The 18,623-nt window shown below is 39.9% G+C and overlaps 1 pseudogene; it reads right to left on the bottom strand.

The window, feature by feature from the left end:
- Positions 1-10,389: 10,389 nt before the first annotated feature.
- Positions 10,390-15,562, bottom strand: LOC127697738 (uncharacterized; annotated as a pseudogene).
- Between the last annotated feature and the right edge of the window lie 3,061 nt (positions 15,563-18,623).

Here is an 18,623-nt window from a genome sequence, read left to right as displayed (position 1 = left end):
ACAGGTTAGCTTAACAGTTTAGCTTCAGTTGGTCTAAGCCTGGGTTTGTAAAGCATCCATATTCACTCTGACCATCCCTGACAATGCCATTTTAATTGATGCATTTCTAAAGAAACAAATCATACATTTGACCAATGTTGAAATCCCATCCTACTTAGTGGGATATATTACATGCTATCTTTATCAATTGTTTTAGACAAAAATTCAATATAGTATTGCATGTATTCTTAAACCTGTTTTGTCTGTATTTTGTTGCTAATCATAAATTTTAATAAAGAATTAAAATATAATACCTCAATAGAAAGTGCAAATGAGTCCTTATGCAGAACTTATAAAGTTTATAAAATACAGTTCATCTTTAGATCAGTGTAGTTCACATTTGTTTCACAGTCTTTTGGTCTTCCTAAATCCCCTGGGATTACATTCTAGTCATAACATCCTAGACTGTTTTCTATCGTAAAACTCCATAATCTTCCAGATTATTCCTAAAAGCTTTTTAAAATTTCAAACCACATATTAGTAACTGATTTTCTATATTAATTAACTGTTATTGCCAGAAAATGGCCGACAGAATACAAGTTAAAGAAGATAGATTTATTTTGGAACAGAGGCTGAGCGTTCAATTTATCATGGCAAACATTTTTCAGTCATATAGTCATGTTGCATTTATAGTCTGGAAGATGAGAGATGAATGCATATTCTCAGCTTGCTTTCAGCTTCTTATCCCAATCAGGACAACAGCAAAGGAATGATACCACTCACATGGAAGTTTTACCTTTCCCATTTCATTAACTTAATCTAGAAACTTTCTCAGGGACTTGCAAGCTATATAATTTTAGATGATGCCAAACTGATAATATTGAACATTTTCACTCACTATGTGGTATACAGAAACAATCAGAGCACAGTTAAGTTAGATGTTTCTGAATCCTAAACTCAGATCTGAGCTTCTATGAGATAGTATTTGCTATAAATCTCTATTGACTTGAAACATCTCAAAAACTAAACAGTCGAACCAAAAGTGATTGCTTGGAAGCATGTTCAAGCAAAGACAGATCCATTTTATCCAGTGAGAAAGTCTTTGGAATCAGGAATTTGTAATTCCCAGCATTTTCTCAGGATGGGTGTTTTAAGAAAGGAAATTATATTCTTGGTTTATATGGCTAAGTATACAAGAACAGTTATCCAGAAATGTAATTACCATAGCCAAAACTCAAGGTTATTAAATTTAAGGGAATTCCCAGTATTATAGGCTTTGATGGAGTAGGTCTTTGTTTTCATGTTTTGCTGGTGTTTCTACTGACTAGCCATATTCCAAGGCCTGAATGACACTTTCATCATGTCATCAGTTGTGTCTGGAGATTTACTAATATCAAGTGACATCTAATTGTAAAACAAATGTTTACAAATATTCTGTATATATTAATGATGAAAATTGGTATGTTGGCATTTATTCCGTGACCAGCTACCTCCTCAAGTAATCACACATAGACCTTTTAATATTTCAAAGCTCACACCTTTGACTGGTAGACTCTCAACAAAAACACCTATTCTATCTTGACTCCTAGCCCCATCTAGCCTCATCATTAGATATAACTTCCAATTCTTGAGTCATGTCGGTCTCCATTCATTTCTCCAGGGGAAAAGTCTCTCTTTTTCTTCTTCCCAGAATTCCTTTCTCCATCCCAGAAAGTCCTGATTATCTGTTTCTTCTGCCCAATCATAAGATTTATCCTTATATTGGCCAATTATTTTGGGGAGGTAAGCTTGCACAGTAGAGGCAGTCATAAATGAAAATTCACTTGCCTTAGGGCAATCATTTTTACGGATACAAAGTTTATTATTTAAAGAAATAGTAGCAATAGACATACCCCCAACATCTTATAACAAATCATTTTCAAGATAACATTAGCATTTTAAATAAATATTGGAAGAAACATTTTAAATTCTTTTTCATTGTAAATAGCAGATCTCTTTATTAAGTTCTGAAAGATAGTAGTGAGTTAGTTAACCCATTCTGAGCTCCTCAGGAGTTCTCTAGATTTGTAAAGGAAAGACAAACCCCCATCTCTCTCTCTCTCTCTCTCTCTCTCTCTCTCTCTCTCTCTCTCTCTCTCTCTCTCTCTCTCTCTCTCTCTCTCTCTCTCCCCCCCCCCCTCTCTCTCTCTCTCTCTCTCTCTCTCTCTCTCTCTCTCACACACACACACACACACACACACAAACACACACACACACACGCACATGCACCAGTTAATTTTGAGATAATGTGATCATCTCAAGAGGTGGGCACTTTAAAACCTCCCTCCAGCTACCAACCATTCTAGTCTGTTATACCTGACCATTTTCCAAACTTATATTTTATCTTTTTTGATTTCTCACCTGCTGGATAGCCCCCTACAACCCCGCCCCCCCACATATAGAGCTTCTTTCTTTTTATACTATCTTTCTGCTTTGTTGACCTCCTCTCCTGAACTGCATGGTCTATACTATGCCCCACTCTCATAGAAATTCTCCACCTACTCTGTACCAAGTCTGGGAATATTAAAAGTTCTGCCTCTGTCTTACCAACCTAGACACTAGCTTCTGGCAACTTTATAAAACAGAACCCACAGGGTCCCTCAGTGTCTTATATGCAGATAGATGTGTAAGTGATTTTGGAGACCCAAATTAACAAAATAATACAAGCTGCATTAAGTCAAATACTTAACTAAACATGATTATTATTTCTAGAGTGAATTCTACTGAAATATTCTATTGTTCATAAAAACCTCATTTTATAGAATTATCGATATACTACTTTATGTATATTAAACTGCATGTAGTCACAGAAAACAATTCCTCACGACCACGTAGGACTTTAGAACACTTTTTTTTCGTGATAGAACATAACTGTAATTATAATTGAATTAATGTTCACATTGATACCATGTAAGGTTAAAATGGATGCCAAATCCAATATTCTTTTCAGAAAGATAGGGATATTTAATTTTGAGAATATTATTTCTTTTATAATATATTTTGTAGCTAGTGTAATTTAGTGATATGCTATGGCTTATCGTAACTATGTAAACCTTAGGAACAAAGATTATGTCGAGGATTGCTGCACCAGAAGGCAAGACAGAAAACACTTTCATAGTCACCATGACATTTTCCTTATTGTTGAAGAAGTTAGGAAACAAAGTCACCCAGACATTTAAAATAATTAATGTGCTATATGTCGGGATGTTGGATTAATTAAGTGTGACAGATATGTTCATGGGCATGAACTTTACGGTGTAACTTCTAAGCACCAGGTATCAGAATTCTCCAAAGTTTCAGTGGAAAGAAGTAACTGAGACATTGACACATACAATCAGGACATGTTCATGCCCAAATGAGTACTTTGATCAATTAAAGTGTGATAGTTGCCCAGGCATTTCCATAGAGAACAAGCTAGAATAAAATACAGATGGACCCTTGATTTTATTAATCACCTCCTCATTTTTTCCTATACAATGACCTTGAGGATCATACCTGCATTAAGAGTTTGAGCAGAAGGAAAAGAGAATAAGAATAAATAGAATTCCCAATGTTTTCTTTTGGAGGAGACAGAGCACTGTGATAGAATGTTCAATTAAAAGCAAAGAAGAGAAGCAAGCAAGGTTTGAGTGATAAAGAAAATATACCTAAATATTTGGTTACTGACAAAGTGTCTTGTCAGTAACCAGACAATGAAACCCCAGTAACAACTATGGTGAGTAGAGCAAATGGGTGTCCCTTGTATGAGAGTACCATCCTCAGATAAATTTTCATTTTTTGTACAGGCCATAGCTTCCTAGAGACACTGTTTCTGTTCTGTTTGTATAGAGAGTTTTTTAAAATTTTCCACTATCAATGTTGCTCAATAATCTATTCAGATGGTTATCATTAATCACATTTAATGTTTTCCCAGTTATTCTAAATACCTTTTTGATCAACTCAATAGAATATAATCTAAACTAATTTGCGTTCCTGTTTAGAAAAATATAAATATGCAGTCTATATTTGAAACCTTAAAATACAAACTTTAAAATATGGATACGTATTCCTCACAATTCTAAGGATAGAGGTGTATTGCTCTTAGCTTTGATTGCCTGGGAATAATACTTGGCAGATATTTTATTTTTCAATGTTCAGGAGTAACTAGTATTAAAAAAACAAAACATTAAGTGTTGAAATTCATGACTTCAAATAGAACTTATTTGAATCTCTATCAAATCTCAAATATGAAGCCTTTAGCTCTTACAGTAACTAATTTTATATCTTGTGAGCTACAATTTTCAGGACACTCATGAACATGGTTAGAAGCTTCCTAGAATTATTTCTATATGCAGAACCCTTAGCTTCTATCTTAGTTATGATTTTATGGCTATGAAGAGAAACCATGTTCACAGCAACTCTTATAAGGGAAAAGGTTTATTTGGGCCTGCTTACACTTTAAGTGGTATAGGGAATTGTCATCAAGATGGCAATATAGTGGCTTGCAAGCACATATGTTGCTGGAGAAGAATTTGAAAGCATAGGAGACCTCAAAGACAATGAATGCACTTCCTCCAACAAGGTCACAATTCCCAATAGTGCCACTACATACGAATCAACCATTTCATCATGAACCTATGTAGGCCAGTTCAATTGAAACCATCGTAGCTCCTCATATTCATTTCTTCACACCCTTTATCATCTCTGCTGCTGGTTGTTCTTTGGAACTCTTCAAATGTCAAAATTGTTTTGCTGCTCTAACCGCTGATTCCTTGCTATGGCTGCAGCCTTTTCTAGCTGCAATTATAGCTTTCGTTGTTGTTCTTAAGAGCTCAACTTACTGTATTCATGTTAAAATATCAGCAGTCAGCATGAACAGTTCATTCTGGAGAAACATTTTGTTGAGCCTAATGGTGCAAATCCAGGGTCAGAATAAGAAGTAGTTTTATGGTCATTTTAAAAAGTAAGTCAGTACATGTTTGTTTGAATGAATAACAAGAAATTTTATCAAGTGCACTGTTAAGAGACAGATGACTCCATTTTTTTTTTCATTTCATTCCAATGATATTAGACACAGATTTACTCCTATATTATTCTAATGCTATTTTTCTCTTCTCTAATCATGTATCCACCAATTGTCTTTCCTATTACTTGGGATGTAACAAAAGCCATTTGATCAACAAACCACTACATGTGCTTTCCCCATAAACATACAAAATATCTGCAAAATTCCATTTATTTTTTGTAATCACTTGCTTACATGTTTATATATGCCCTCCTATAATTAGTCTGGCACACTTACTTTTCTAATCTCAAGATGAGTACAAGTTTGTCCTGATCATTAAAAAAAATGTTTAATCTTCCAACATATTAATGTGAGATTCATGTTTTCAATACATTTATACACTCTAAGAACACAAATAATACTATGAGAACTATACCAAGAATGCAAATGTTGAAACAAAGGATAGAAAAAAATTTAGTTTATCAACTGATTCAGAAAAAGAGCAGTATTCCACAATGATTGTGTCAATGTCTTCATTTCTGATGGATTTTAACATTCCAGTTTTAAGGTATCTAGGTTGGACAGCATATTACCTTTAAAAGGAAAGTTTTTATTTTTTTTCTTTCTCATTTCTTAGGTTCACAATTAAAGAAAACAAATATATTTACAGGATGAGCCTTTTCCTGAGTTATATCTGCATTTGATTTACATGTTGTAAGTCTCTATTTGTTATAATTATAGAAAGTCTTAGATATAGATTTAGATTTGATACAGGTATAGGTTAAGATGTAAGGTGTAGATAGAAGAGTTTAGTCTATGGCTGAGTGTGAATATTGAGGAAGGGTAGGTCAAGCTGATTGCAGTTGATAACATACTCACATATCATGCATAGACATAAACATAATTCATATGTGCTTGGAAATTCCAAATATGAGCTTATCATGAAGCTTCATCTTTACCAGTGATTAAAAATGATTGGGAAGTGAGCATTCATCTGAGAGCACCCATGATTCCAAGTCGGTACTTGTTTGTGATGAGACAAGATATACAAAGTCAATGTGCAGGTGGAGAGTGATATAAGAAATGTATTTACCAGCAGAAACATAAAAAAATATTGTTAGCTACCTAAGAATCTCATCAGTTATAATTTTTTTGAGCATCAGGGGAAAATAACTTTCAAATAATTCAGTTGAAAACTGCTGATCTCCAAAACTAAGGAATAATTAAACTTATATTGCTTTTCATCTCTGTAGTTATTTGTCACTTTGACATTTTCAAGCTAACAAATGTCTAGAACAGAAAACTATACCCAAAATTAATTTATATATAGTGAAACAATTTACATTGGGATAAGGTTTTGTAATCTTCATAAAAATATTTAAAATATAATTAGCAATCCAAAGTAGAAAATTTGAAATTTGATATATTAAACTTATTTTTGCTTACTAAGATATGGATTAGCAAGTAGTTATGCAGTAAAAGGAATTTAAAGTATGTTTAACTACTAGGTATTTACTTCTAATTTCATTATAAATCTCTCAAACAAGTATCTTGTTGAAGTTTTATAAGGAAAAATAAGGGGTAATGATTAATATTTGAGAGTCAATGTGACAATTCAGTGCATAAAAGTACTTGGTACCAAGTCTGATGACCTAAGTTCATTTCCTAGAATCCACACGTTTGAAGAAGAGACCTGATTATTGAAACTCATCACCTAACCATCCTCATAGTCACAGTGGCACACATGTCTTTTTGCATGCATACACACTGATTGATATCAATAATTGCACAAATAAATAAGAATGAAATTTGATACTGTGAATTTCATGTAAATAACAAATCTTTGTCTAAATACAACTATGAATAATTAAATTGGACTAATAAAATATTGATATTAATAAGTAATCAAAATATATTAAATAATATGATATCTGCCAAATATATTTTTATATATTTAGTTAGTGATGAATTGACTAACTGATTTGTTATAGAATGTGCTGAACTATTGGACTAGAATAGAAATATCAAAGAGTGACTGTGAAAGTTAAAAGTTATAATATTAAAGATTCCAGCCTGAGAGTATAATATTAGAACATGTGCCACATTTTATGTGATGCTGTGTTCAGTCCCCAGTATCAAAATTACAATAGCAGTTTCCGTATAAAATTTTAGAAGTATCTTTAAAATCTCCAAATTCATAAAAAAATTATGTTGATTCTTTTAAATATATATATATATTTTAAATATAATTTATAATATATAATATATTTATATATATATATATATATATATATATATATATATATATATATATATATATATATATATATATATATATATATAAATCATATATATTTATATATAATTTTTTTACACTCCAAATTTTATCTCCACTCTGTTCTCCATCTCTGACTATTCCCCACCACAAGCCACCTCTCCACCACCTTGCCTCCATAAGGATGTCCCTGGAGCAGAACCCTCTACCCGATCAGACCTCAAAACACCCTGGGTCCTCCAGTCTCTTGAGTGGTAGGTGCATCTTCTCTGACTGAACACAGACCAGCAGTATTCTCCTGTATATGTCATGTGTGACTTAAATCAGCTGTTGTGTGCTGACTGGTTGGTGATCCATTGTCTGAGAGATCTCAGGGGTCCAGGCTAATTGAAACAGCTGAGTGGATCTCCTAATCAGGTTCTTCCAGCTTTTCCATAATTCAACTACAGATGTCAGCTGCTTCTGTACTTTGGTTGGGTTCAAATATAGGAATCTGACTCTTTCAGCTTCATGTTGGGTCTTTTGGAGGGCATTCATTATAGGTCATTATTTTGTAAGCACTACATAGTGTCAGTAATAGTCTCAGGCCTTGGGGCCTCCCCAAATCCCAATTTTGGCCTATTGCTTCATTCCCTTTCCTCAGATTCCTCTCTGTTTCCATTCCTGAAATTCTCTCAGAAGGCAACAACTATGAGTTAGAGTATTGATTGATGGGTGGAAACCACATCCCTCATTTGATGCCCTGCATTTTTGCTGGAGGTGGGCTCTATAAGGTCCCTCTCCACAATGTAGGTTCTTTAACCTAAGATACCTCCTTTTGAATCCTGAGCGTCTCTCTCATCTCTCAGGTCTCCGATACATTCTAGAGGGTCCCCATACCTCCTACTTCCTAAGGTTGCCTGTTTCCATTTCCCTGCTGGCCCTCGAGGCTTCAGCCTACCCCCCCCCACCACCACCACCAAATCCAAATTATGTTCCCCTCTTCTGCCATACCCTCTCTGACCCAAGTTCTTTCTTTCCAGTCTCTTGACAATTGCAGCCTTTTCCCTCCCAAGTGGGATTGAGGCTTTACCATGCATGGCCTACAGCTTGTTGAACTTTTTGAGTTATATGGATTTTTTGTGGGTATTCTGTATTTTATATTTAGACTTATAGCCACTTATTAGTGAACACATACCATTCATGTCCTTTTGGTTCTGATTTCCCTTATTCAGGATGATATTTTCTGTTTCCTTATATTTGCCTGCAAAACTGAAGATGTCCTCCTGTTTAATAGCTAAGTAGTATTTTGTTGAGCAAATTAACCTTATATTCTGTATCCATTCTTCTGCATGGGACATCTAAGTTGATTCAAGCTTTTGGTTAACACAAACAAGACTGTAATGTTGAACAGGGTGGAACATGTGTCCTTTGGTATAGTGGGGCAACTTTTGTGTATATTCCCAAGAGTGGCAGTGCTGTGTGTTCATATAGATATATTTTGATATTTCTGAGAAACCTCCAGATTGACATCCAGAGTAGTTGTCCCAGTGCACACTCAAACCAACAATGGAAGAGTATTCCTGTTTCTTCACATCCTTACCAACATTTTCTGTCACCTGAAGTTTTGATCTATTCCATTTGTATCTAAGGTAGCATCTCAGGGCCATTTTGATTTGCATTTCTATAATCACTTAGGACTTAGGACGATATCCCCCAAATATATTTTTATATATTTAGTTAGTGGTGAACTGACTAACTGATTTGTTATAGAATGTGCTGAACTCTTGGACTAGAATAGAAATATCAAAGAGTGACTGTGAAAGTTAAAAGCTATAATATTAATGATTCCAGCCTGAGAGTATACTATTAGACCATGTGCCACATTTTATGAGATGCTGTGTTCAGTCCCCAGGACCAAAATTACAATAGCAGTTTCCATATAAAATTTTAGAAATATCTTTAAAATCTCCAAATTCATAAAAAAATTATGTTGATTCTTTTAAATTATATATATATATACATATATATATATATATATATATATATATATATATATATATTTATATAATTTTTTTTTTACACTCCTATCCATGGAGTGAGTTCAGCCACATAGATGGTGATGGGAAGGGGAGGAGTCCCTATGCAAAGACCAGGGCTTCCTCCTGACGCTGTCACATCAGTCAGGGTTAACCTCTTCCCCATCCCCCACGAGCAGGAAGCATGATTACTGGTTTTATTGAAATCTCTATTATAAGCAATTCTTTCATAGTAAGGAGGACCGTATGATAAGCATAACCAGCAGTCTATAATGGCATCTGGATCAGTGCTGTTAAGGGCATAGAAAGCTCTTCTGACCAGGTTGAACAGTCTCTGTCCCATTGAGGGATATGTGGGGATTATGGTTGAGGGTCCATGAGGAGTGACGGTGCTAAGGGACTTTAAAGGGACAGAGGGGAAAATAATAGGGGTCGGGGTCTTGGACCTGGCAGGAGGGCCCTGTTCCGGGAGGATCTTGTTGGGTCCAATATGCACAGTGGGAGGTTTCTCTACTGTCAGTTTGATTTTAAAAATCAATCCAGGATCTGTTCCGGAGGCATGCACTCGCAAACCCCAACTTTGTTAATGAATTTTATAAGTATTGGGTTACAATATTTACCTTTGCAAACTCCATTGGGGCTCTTGCTATGGGCACACTCGTTCTCAGGGTATTTAGAACTGTCTCTCTTACCCTGGTTTGGCTTATAGCTAACAGTCCTCTTCACTGTGATCAGGTCCCAAGAAGAGGATGGATTCCAGTAAGTATCTCCCATAGTTTCACAACCCCATCCAGCACAATAGAAATCAGATGCCCCTCCATACCTATGCTGGAGATTCCTGACTCGTCCTTGGGCGGGACATAAGTAAAAAGCCGCAGACCAGAGGTTGGCCCCCTAGAACTGTCCTGAACACCCATATGTGTTCCCAATCCCACGTGGGATGCACTGCTGTTCAGCTGGTGTTTTAAGGAGGTCAGTGTGGTCAGGGATATCCCAGGAAAGTGATTCCCACTGCTAACTTACAAATATCAGGCATGAGGTCCGGCCACCAAGTCCATGGGGGGTGCACTGCAGCAGTTGACCAAACGACCTCCTCATTGAGCACTTCCCAAGTTTGTCGAATCCGCATGTGAGGGTTGAAGTCTCCTCTCAGAGTCGTCCTTGGGACAAGGGCGCAGCTTAAGAAGATTATCAGTTTTTTCCAGAGTCCACTCATCTTGGTCAGCCCCTGGTGGAGCCTGCTTGACATGTGAGGTGTGAATCCAGGTAGGAATTCTTTCCACCTTCACAGCAGTAAGTGTAGTCAACAGTACAAGGTAGGGTTCTTTCTACCATGGTTCAAGGTTCCCTGCTTGGTGCCTTCTCAACAGGACTGTGTCTCCCACTTCAAACTGGTGAGGAACCAGCAAGTCACCAGTGACATAGGTTTCTTTCAATTGCTCCCAGATTTCTTTTTTCACGATCTCGAAAGCCTTCAACCGAGCTAGGAGGCGAGATGGGGAAACGGGGGAGGAAATACATCAAGATAGGCTCTATTTTCTACAGTCATATAGATGGGCGGGGATGCCCCAAACATTAGTTCACAGGGTTAGCCCTGAAGCTCTGGGAGCATTCTGAACCTGGGATAAGGCGTAAGGGAGAAGGGCAGCCCAATTATTCCTGCCAGTCTCCAAGGTCAATTTAGTTAAGGTCTCTTTTAGAGTTCTATTCATCCTTTCTACCTGTCCTGAGCTCTGGCGTCTGTAGGCACAATGTAACTTAAAATTTATCCCCAGCTGTCTGGCCAATCCCTGACTTACCTGGGCGACAAAGGCAGGTCCGTTGTCTGACCCAATTACCTTAGGTATCCCAAAATGGGGAAATTTTTCTTCAAGTATCTTCTTGGCAACCACATTAGCCTTCTCTATTTTGGTGGGGAATGCTTCAGTCCATCCTGAGAAGGTATCTATGAAAACTAGGAGATATTTATTTCCATATCTGGCTGGTTTGACTTCAGTGAAGTCAATCTCCCTATAGGTCCCTGGTCTGTCTCCTTGTAAATGTCTTCTACTATTGGTCTTGTTGGGTACAACATTGGTAAGTGCACATGCTTGACAGTTCTTACCAGAGCCTCTACAGCTTTCTGAAGATGAGGAATATAATAAGGGGATCTATTGACCAGCTTTATCATCTTTTTTGCTCCCAAGTGGGTGAGGCGATGTATATTAGCCAAGTATTCTAGCCCCTCTTCTCTTGTGAGAGTCTGTTTTTCTGGGATCTCTTTGGCTGACTGTGATGAGGTCTTAATTGCCAAAGTCAGTGGCCCTTGTGCTGCCTTTTTAGCTACCTGGACTGCCATTTGATTTCTGTTTTCTACTGATCTAGTTCCCTTTTGATGCCCTGGACAATGGACGATCACCACCTTGCAGGATAAATGAACAGCTTCTAACAAACTAAGGATTTCTTCTTTGTTTTTGATATCTTTTCCAGCAGAAGTTAATAATCCACGCTGTCGGTATATTGCCCATGAACATGAACTGTTGCAAAAGCATATTGGCTGTCAGTGTAAACATTGACAGCTTTTCCCTCTGCTAGTCTCAAAGCCTGGGTTAGGGTAATAAGCTCAGCTTTCTGAGCTGATGTTCCTTCGGGTAGGCTACTGGCCCATATGACAGACTTCCCATTCACTGCTGCTACCCCAGCTCTGTGCTTACCTTCCACCATGAAGCTGCTTCCATCAGTGAACCAAGTCATCGCCCCTAGCCAAGGTTGGTCAGTTAAGTCTGGCTGAGTCCCAGTTTCCTCAGCCAGTATATCTCCACAGTGATGTATGGGGGCTTCGTCAGCTTCAGGCAGTAAGGTGACAGGGTTGAGAATAGCAGGTAGAGTGAAAGTCACCCGCTCAGTCAGCAACAAACTGGTAGTGGGTCATCCTGGCATTAATCTTCCAACAGTCTGGGGGCTGTCGGATGATACTTTCAAGGGCATGTGGAGCCACTATGGTCACATTCTGTCCCATAGTCAGTTTATCAGCATCTTTCACTAGTACGGCAGTAGCTGCTTTTGCCCATAGACAGGAAGGCTGTCCGCTGGCCAGCGGGTCCAATTTCTTTGACAAGTAGACTACAGGGCACTTCCAGGGTCCTAAAGTCCGGGTATGGACCACCCCCCCCCAAGCCACTCCATTTCTCTCATCAATGTATAGAGTAAAAGGTTTCTTTAAGTTAGGCAGTGCTAGGGCTGGGGCATGTAGCAGCACCTTTTTGAGAGTTTCAAAAGCCAATTGGTGCTTTTTAGTCTAAATAAATTCCCATTTTTTCTTGGTCAGGGGGTATAAAGGGGCTGCCAGGGTGGCGAACCCTGGGATCCAGAGTCTGCAGAATCCTGCCATTCCCAGGAATTCTCTTATCTGGCAGGGGGTGGTTGGGGTCGGGATCTGTATTGCTATCCATTTTCTGGCTTCTGTGAGCCATCGCTGTCCATTCTTCAGGGTATATCCCAAATAGGTCACCTCAGTATGGCACAGCTGTACCTTTTTAGCCGAAACACGGTAACCCAACTTACCTAGCTCATCCAGGAGATTCTGAGTCCCATGCTCGCATTCCTCGAGTGTCTCTGTGGCCAAGAGAAGATCATCCACATAGATCAGGAGGGTTGCCCTTGGGTTATTGGCTCGAAAGGGGTTAAGCCCCGATGCAGGGCCTCATCAAACAGAGTTGGTGAATTTTTGAATCCTTGAGACAACCTAGTCCAAGTAAGCTGTCCAGTTCTGCTGTTCTCAGGGTCTCACCATTCAAAGGCGAACAAGGGCTGGCTGTTAGGGTGTAACCTCATGCAAAAGAACGCATCTTTAAGATCTAACACTGTGTACCAGACTCGTTCTGGCGGCAGCATGCTGAGTAGATTATAGGGGTTTGGTACGGTGGGGTGTATGTCCTGTATTCTCTTATTGACCTCTCTAAGGTCTTGAACAGGGCAATAGTCACCTGTTCCCGGTTTCTTTACTGGGAGGAGGGGGGTATTCCAAGCAGACTTACAAGGTACCAGGATCCCTCCCTGGATTAGTCTGGTGATATGAGGGCATATGCCCTCCCATGCTTCTTTTTCCATGGGGTACTGTCGAACCCTAATGGGAGTGGCTCCAGACTTGAACTCCTCCACTTCCAGGGTGGGGCCTGCCTCGCCATTCCCATTCCCCCTGTCTCAGCCTAAGCCTGAGGGAACCGAGCAAGCCAGTCCTTCAGCTCCTCAGGGTTGGTAATTACCTTTTGATAACTCCGATATTCTTCTTCTAATGCAAAGATAGCCCTAAGGTCTGAGTTGGCATAGCTCCCCAGGACAATTCCGGTCCAGAGGGTGCAGAAGTTATTTGTGCCTTTAACTTGGTTAGCAAATCTCTTCTCAGTAGGGGCGTAGGGCATTCAGGGATAACCAGAAATGAGTGAGTTACTAAGTTTTTTCCTAAATCTACTGTCTGGGAAGTAGTCCATGGGTAGGATTTCTGCCCCGTACCCCCAATTACCAGCGTCTTTTTATTTCTTATCATACCCAGAGGGGTTTTGAGCACCAAATATTCTGTACCCATAACGACCAAGAAACTTATGGGGGTCCCCTCCCCTTGTAAGGTTACCCTATGTTCAGGGAGGGGAGCTGAGCCCCGTCTTCCCTAGTCTTCATCATCCTCAAGGGACAGCACTTTTGTCCCTTGCTTTTTCTTGGGGCACTCACGGGCCCAGTGTCCTTTACCTTTATAGTGTGCACATTGATCTTTCTCCTGGTGCAGGTTGCCTCTTCTGGGTCTCCTTGGACCCTACCATCCTCCACCTCCCAGGTCCCCTAGCTGTATGTTCCTGTCTCTTCTGTCTCTATCTACTACTTTGGCCAGAATTCTAGTCAAAGTCTTCTCCTGCTTCCTCTCTCTCCTATCTTCATCTTCTCTCTTCTCCCTCTTCTCTCTTTCTTGTTTCTCTTCCTCTGTCTCTGTCTTGTGATATACTTTCTCAGCCTCGCTAACCACAACTCTTATAGTATAATCCTGTAGTCCCTCAATCCATTGCAATTTCTTTCTGATGTCAGGGGCTGACTGCCCAATAAAAGCCAAAATCATGGAACCTCGCTGCCCTTCAGACATAGGGTCGAAATGGGTACACATTCTGTATGCGTCCATGAGCCTCTCCAGAAAAGCTGAAGAGGGTTCAGTCGGCTCCTGCATGACCTCTCTTACCTTAGCCAAATTTGTGGGCCTTCGTGAGGCACCTCTGAGACCCGCCACTAGAGCCCGATGATAATTGGACAGCCATTCTCTACCTTGTGCCTTGTTATAATTCCATTGAGGGCACATCAAAGGAAATCCTTAATCTATCCCCGCGGAGGTCTGGACAGGGCATCCGGCATTGTCTCGGACATTCTTCCAAGCCTCGAGGAGAATCCTTTCTTTCTCAGCGGTGGTGAACAAGGTCTGTAAGAGCTGTTGGCAGTTGTCACAGGTGGGCTGATGTGAGTACATCAGGGACTCTATCAGACCTGTGAATCCTACCGGATTATTTGAAGAGGGATTAATTTTCCAGTTATAGAGGTCAGAGGAAGAGAAAGGCCAATACTGCAAAAGCTGTAAGCCATTCTGGTCATTTCAACCTGGGGGTACCCTGACAGCCCTAAGGGGAAGAATTACAGTGGAGTCAGCTGGCCCCTCAGGGATAGTTCCTCATAGATTTCTTGTCCCTGCAGAGGGGCCCTCCCTTTTCCCAGCCTTAGGGGGTGGAGCCAGAGGAGGGGCCAGTGGAGCTGAGGGTTGGGATTCCAGTTGTGGAGCTCGAGGGTAAGGTGGGGGTGGGGGAGTAGGCCATTCAGGGGGTCCCTCTATTTCAGGGTAAATCCTAGGGGTGGATGCTGGTGGAATGCTGGGTCCACCATCTTCTTCTTCAGTTCCTCATCTGTAGCACTTTCTTGGACAGCCAGGATCCTGAAGCATGAACGGTGGGGTGGAAGGAATGGCTGGACCCACTTGGGTGGAGACCGTGCCAGGTCCTCCCATACCGTGACGTACGGCTGTTGGTCTGGGTGCAATCCCGGTCCTTCCTGAAAGACAATGGCCTTCACGGCCCTTATGGTAGGCAAATCAAAAATCCCTATGGGTGGCCAGCCAACTCCAATGGTAGGCCATTCTGAGGTGCAGATGATCTGCCAGGATTTTTTATTAATTTCTACGGACAAATTCTGTCCTCTCGCCCTCATGTCCATCCAATAGTCCTTAGTCAAAGACAAAGGGGTCATCACTGTCTGCCCCATGGCAAAACACAAGAAGCACAAGAACAGAACACAAACAACAGACACTAATACATCCAAACACACTCGCCTGCATCTGAAGTTAAACAAACATCCAAACACAACTTCTGATGGAGTGGGATTCTGCTCCCACTCTTCAGTAGAAAGAGCACTTCATCCCCTTCATTCCGGAAAACCACTGTCGTCAGACTCTCCTGACTGTCCCTCATCCTCGGAGCTTCCTCCAGGGTTGCAGCCCACGGCCCTAGGGTGTCACCTTAGATGGCCATTGGATTCTACCTCTACTCTTTTGTTACAAATTGAAACCAAAACACAAATACTGAGGCGCACTCAGACACTCAAAACTCATACAGACATACCTCCAAGGGGTCTTCGAGGTTTCTGGGTGTTGCAGGGATCCAAGACAAGCCCCCATAATGAAGAAGTCCTCCCCCCCCGCTTTTGGGGAGACCCCACTCAAGTCTCGGATCAGCGCATAACCAAGGAAACATGAGAGACCGGCTTGATGCAAACACATGAAGTAGTTTAATATCGGAATTCCGGGCCAACATGTGTCTCATACAGGAGACAAAGGAGTTGACCCTGAAGTTTAAAAGTCAGATGTTTATATAGGAAAAGTCGGGGGGGGGGGTTGGCGTGCTTACACATGATTGGTTGATTCAAACATTGGTGGGAGGAATTGGTGTGCAATTGCATCAGCAGGTAGTACATGCAGATCAGCAAAGTAGGAGGGGGAGCAGCTTATCTTTGTTAGCCGAGGGTCTGGTCAACATTAAACTACATCAAAGAGGAGGGAGCGGGAGACACTAGTCCAGATGGCTCATGACTCAACTGGGATTGTTTAGGCTGTACCTTTATCTTTATGATCTGCAGTTCCTGGAATGTCTTAACAGCCTTGAAAAAAGCAACCTGTCTGCTAGCCAGGGCTTGCACTGTTCTGTTCTTTTCTCTAGTCCTGCTTTCTGCCTGGATCATGGATTGCATGAAGTTCTAACTCCCTTTCACTTGTAAATTTTTCTTTATGTCTTTGAATAAATGTGTTGGTATTTTGATGGGAGTTGCATTGAATCTGTAGATTGCATTTGGTAAGATATCCATTTTTACTATATTAATTCTGCCAATCCATGAGTATGCGGGAATCTCTCATTTTCTGAGATCTTCCATTTTTTGGGAGAGATTTGAAGTTATTGTCCTACAAATGTTTCATGTGCTTGGTTAAAGTTACCTTGTGATATTTTATACTATTTGTGGCTATTGTGAACAGAGTTGTTTCCCTAACTTCTTTTTTCACCTGCTTATCATTTGTATAAAGATAGAGTACTGATTTGTTACATTTAATTTTATATCCAATCACTAATCATAAGTTCTTTGCGGCAGCAGGTGAACTGAATACCTGAAAAAGAGCACTGGGGATGTATGGGAAGGCAGTGAAAGAGAACTGAGTCAGAAGGATGTTTGCATAATAAATGTTAATAAATATTTAGCTTGAAAGGACTCCCTCCTCCCAGGCTTTAAGGTGAAGTCAGAGAACTGTCTGGCTCCAATCTCAGCAGTTTGACTGCTGAGATCATCATACTCAAGTCTAGCAGATCCGGAATATTTCTGCAGCGAACTGTATTGTTCTCTAAAGTAAAAAGGCTAGGAATTTCACAGGCTGAGAACTGATTATCAGAGACTGGAAAGCTCAGCTCAAATGCTCGGTGGGGGGGGGGCGGGGAAGGGAAAAGTTATAGAAGTTTTCTGGTAGAATTTTTAGGATCATTTTTATATAGTATCATATCACCTATAAATAATGATACTTTTATAATGCAAGGTATTTCCTATCCATTCACATTGAGACAATGAGAGACCAGTGATTGGAGGGCGAGAGGAGAAGAAGCTAAGAGAAGGAGTGGAGAGAATGGGTGCTTGGAAGCTGCATGAGGGAGCAGAGGAGGATGCTCAGATCCAGATGGCGTCACATGTGTTTCATGTGTGCTGAGAGTTTAGAAATATTGGGATAAAACTTTATCATTTTAATTTTGCATTATGTAATTGGGAGTTACATATACTTAATTATATTTGGTTAACTACTTAAGTTTAAGAGTCATGCTTTACCAGATACTTGGAAGTAGTGGGTGCTGGGCAGGAAAATGAGACACACCAAGACACGGAGCAGAGACCTGGTGGGATGTTACTTTTTCATAATTATTATCCACTACACCATTATTTCTTCCTTTTCAATTTATATCCTCTTGATCTCTTTTTGTTGTCATATTGCCCTACCTAGCATATTATATTGAATAGTTATGGGGAGAGTGGTCATCCTGTCTTGAACCCAGTTTTAGTGGGATTGCTTCATTTAATTTAATATTGGCTGTTGATTTGAAGTAAACTGCATTTCTTATAAACATAAGTATGTCTTATAAACAATATATAGACATTGAATTTCTGATCTAATATCTTTTTAATGCTTCATAATAATCTTATTTTATTCATAATATTATTTATTTATTTATTTATTTATGTACATTTCAAAGGTTATTACCCTTCCCAGTGTTCCCTCAACATGTGCCCTGTCCTCTTTTCCCTCCACCTGCCTCTGTGTTCACTGAAAAGTGGATATTAGAAAAAAGGAAGCTCATAATACCCATAAAACAACAGATCATATGAAAACCAATAAGAAAGAAGATCATACCAAAGTGTGGTTGCTACAGTACTGCTCAGTAGAGGGAAGGGAATAATCTCTGGGAAATAGAGGGAAGGAGGGATCTGAGAGGAAGAAAGGAAGGAAAAGGAAAAAATTGACCAATTCAGATATGTAAGAAGAAAGAGGAGAAGTACGGGGGGAAGGATTTTTAAGTAGTTGTGTAGCTTTGGGGGAGGGTGAACTGGTAGGGTAGCTGTTAGAACATCCCAGGTTCCAGTGATCTAAGAGGTTCCCAGGACCAAAAGGGAGGACTTTATTGGAAATGCCCCTGAAAATGGGATGGAACATGTAGAAGCCATATCTAGTTGACAGGCATGGCCTCCAGTTGAGGGATCGGGCAACCCACCCACCTCAAAAATATTAAGACAGCATTCT

This window comes from Apodemus sylvaticus, chromosome 12 (genome assembly GCF_947179515.1).
Source record: "Apodemus sylvaticus chromosome 12, mApoSyl1.1, whole genome shotgun sequence".
NCBI classification, from domain to species: Eukaryota; Metazoa; Chordata; class Mammalia; order Rodentia; family Muridae; genus Apodemus; species Apodemus sylvaticus.
Note: the sequence above shows the minus strand (reverse complement) of the source record. Positions and strands in the feature narration are given on the sequence as shown.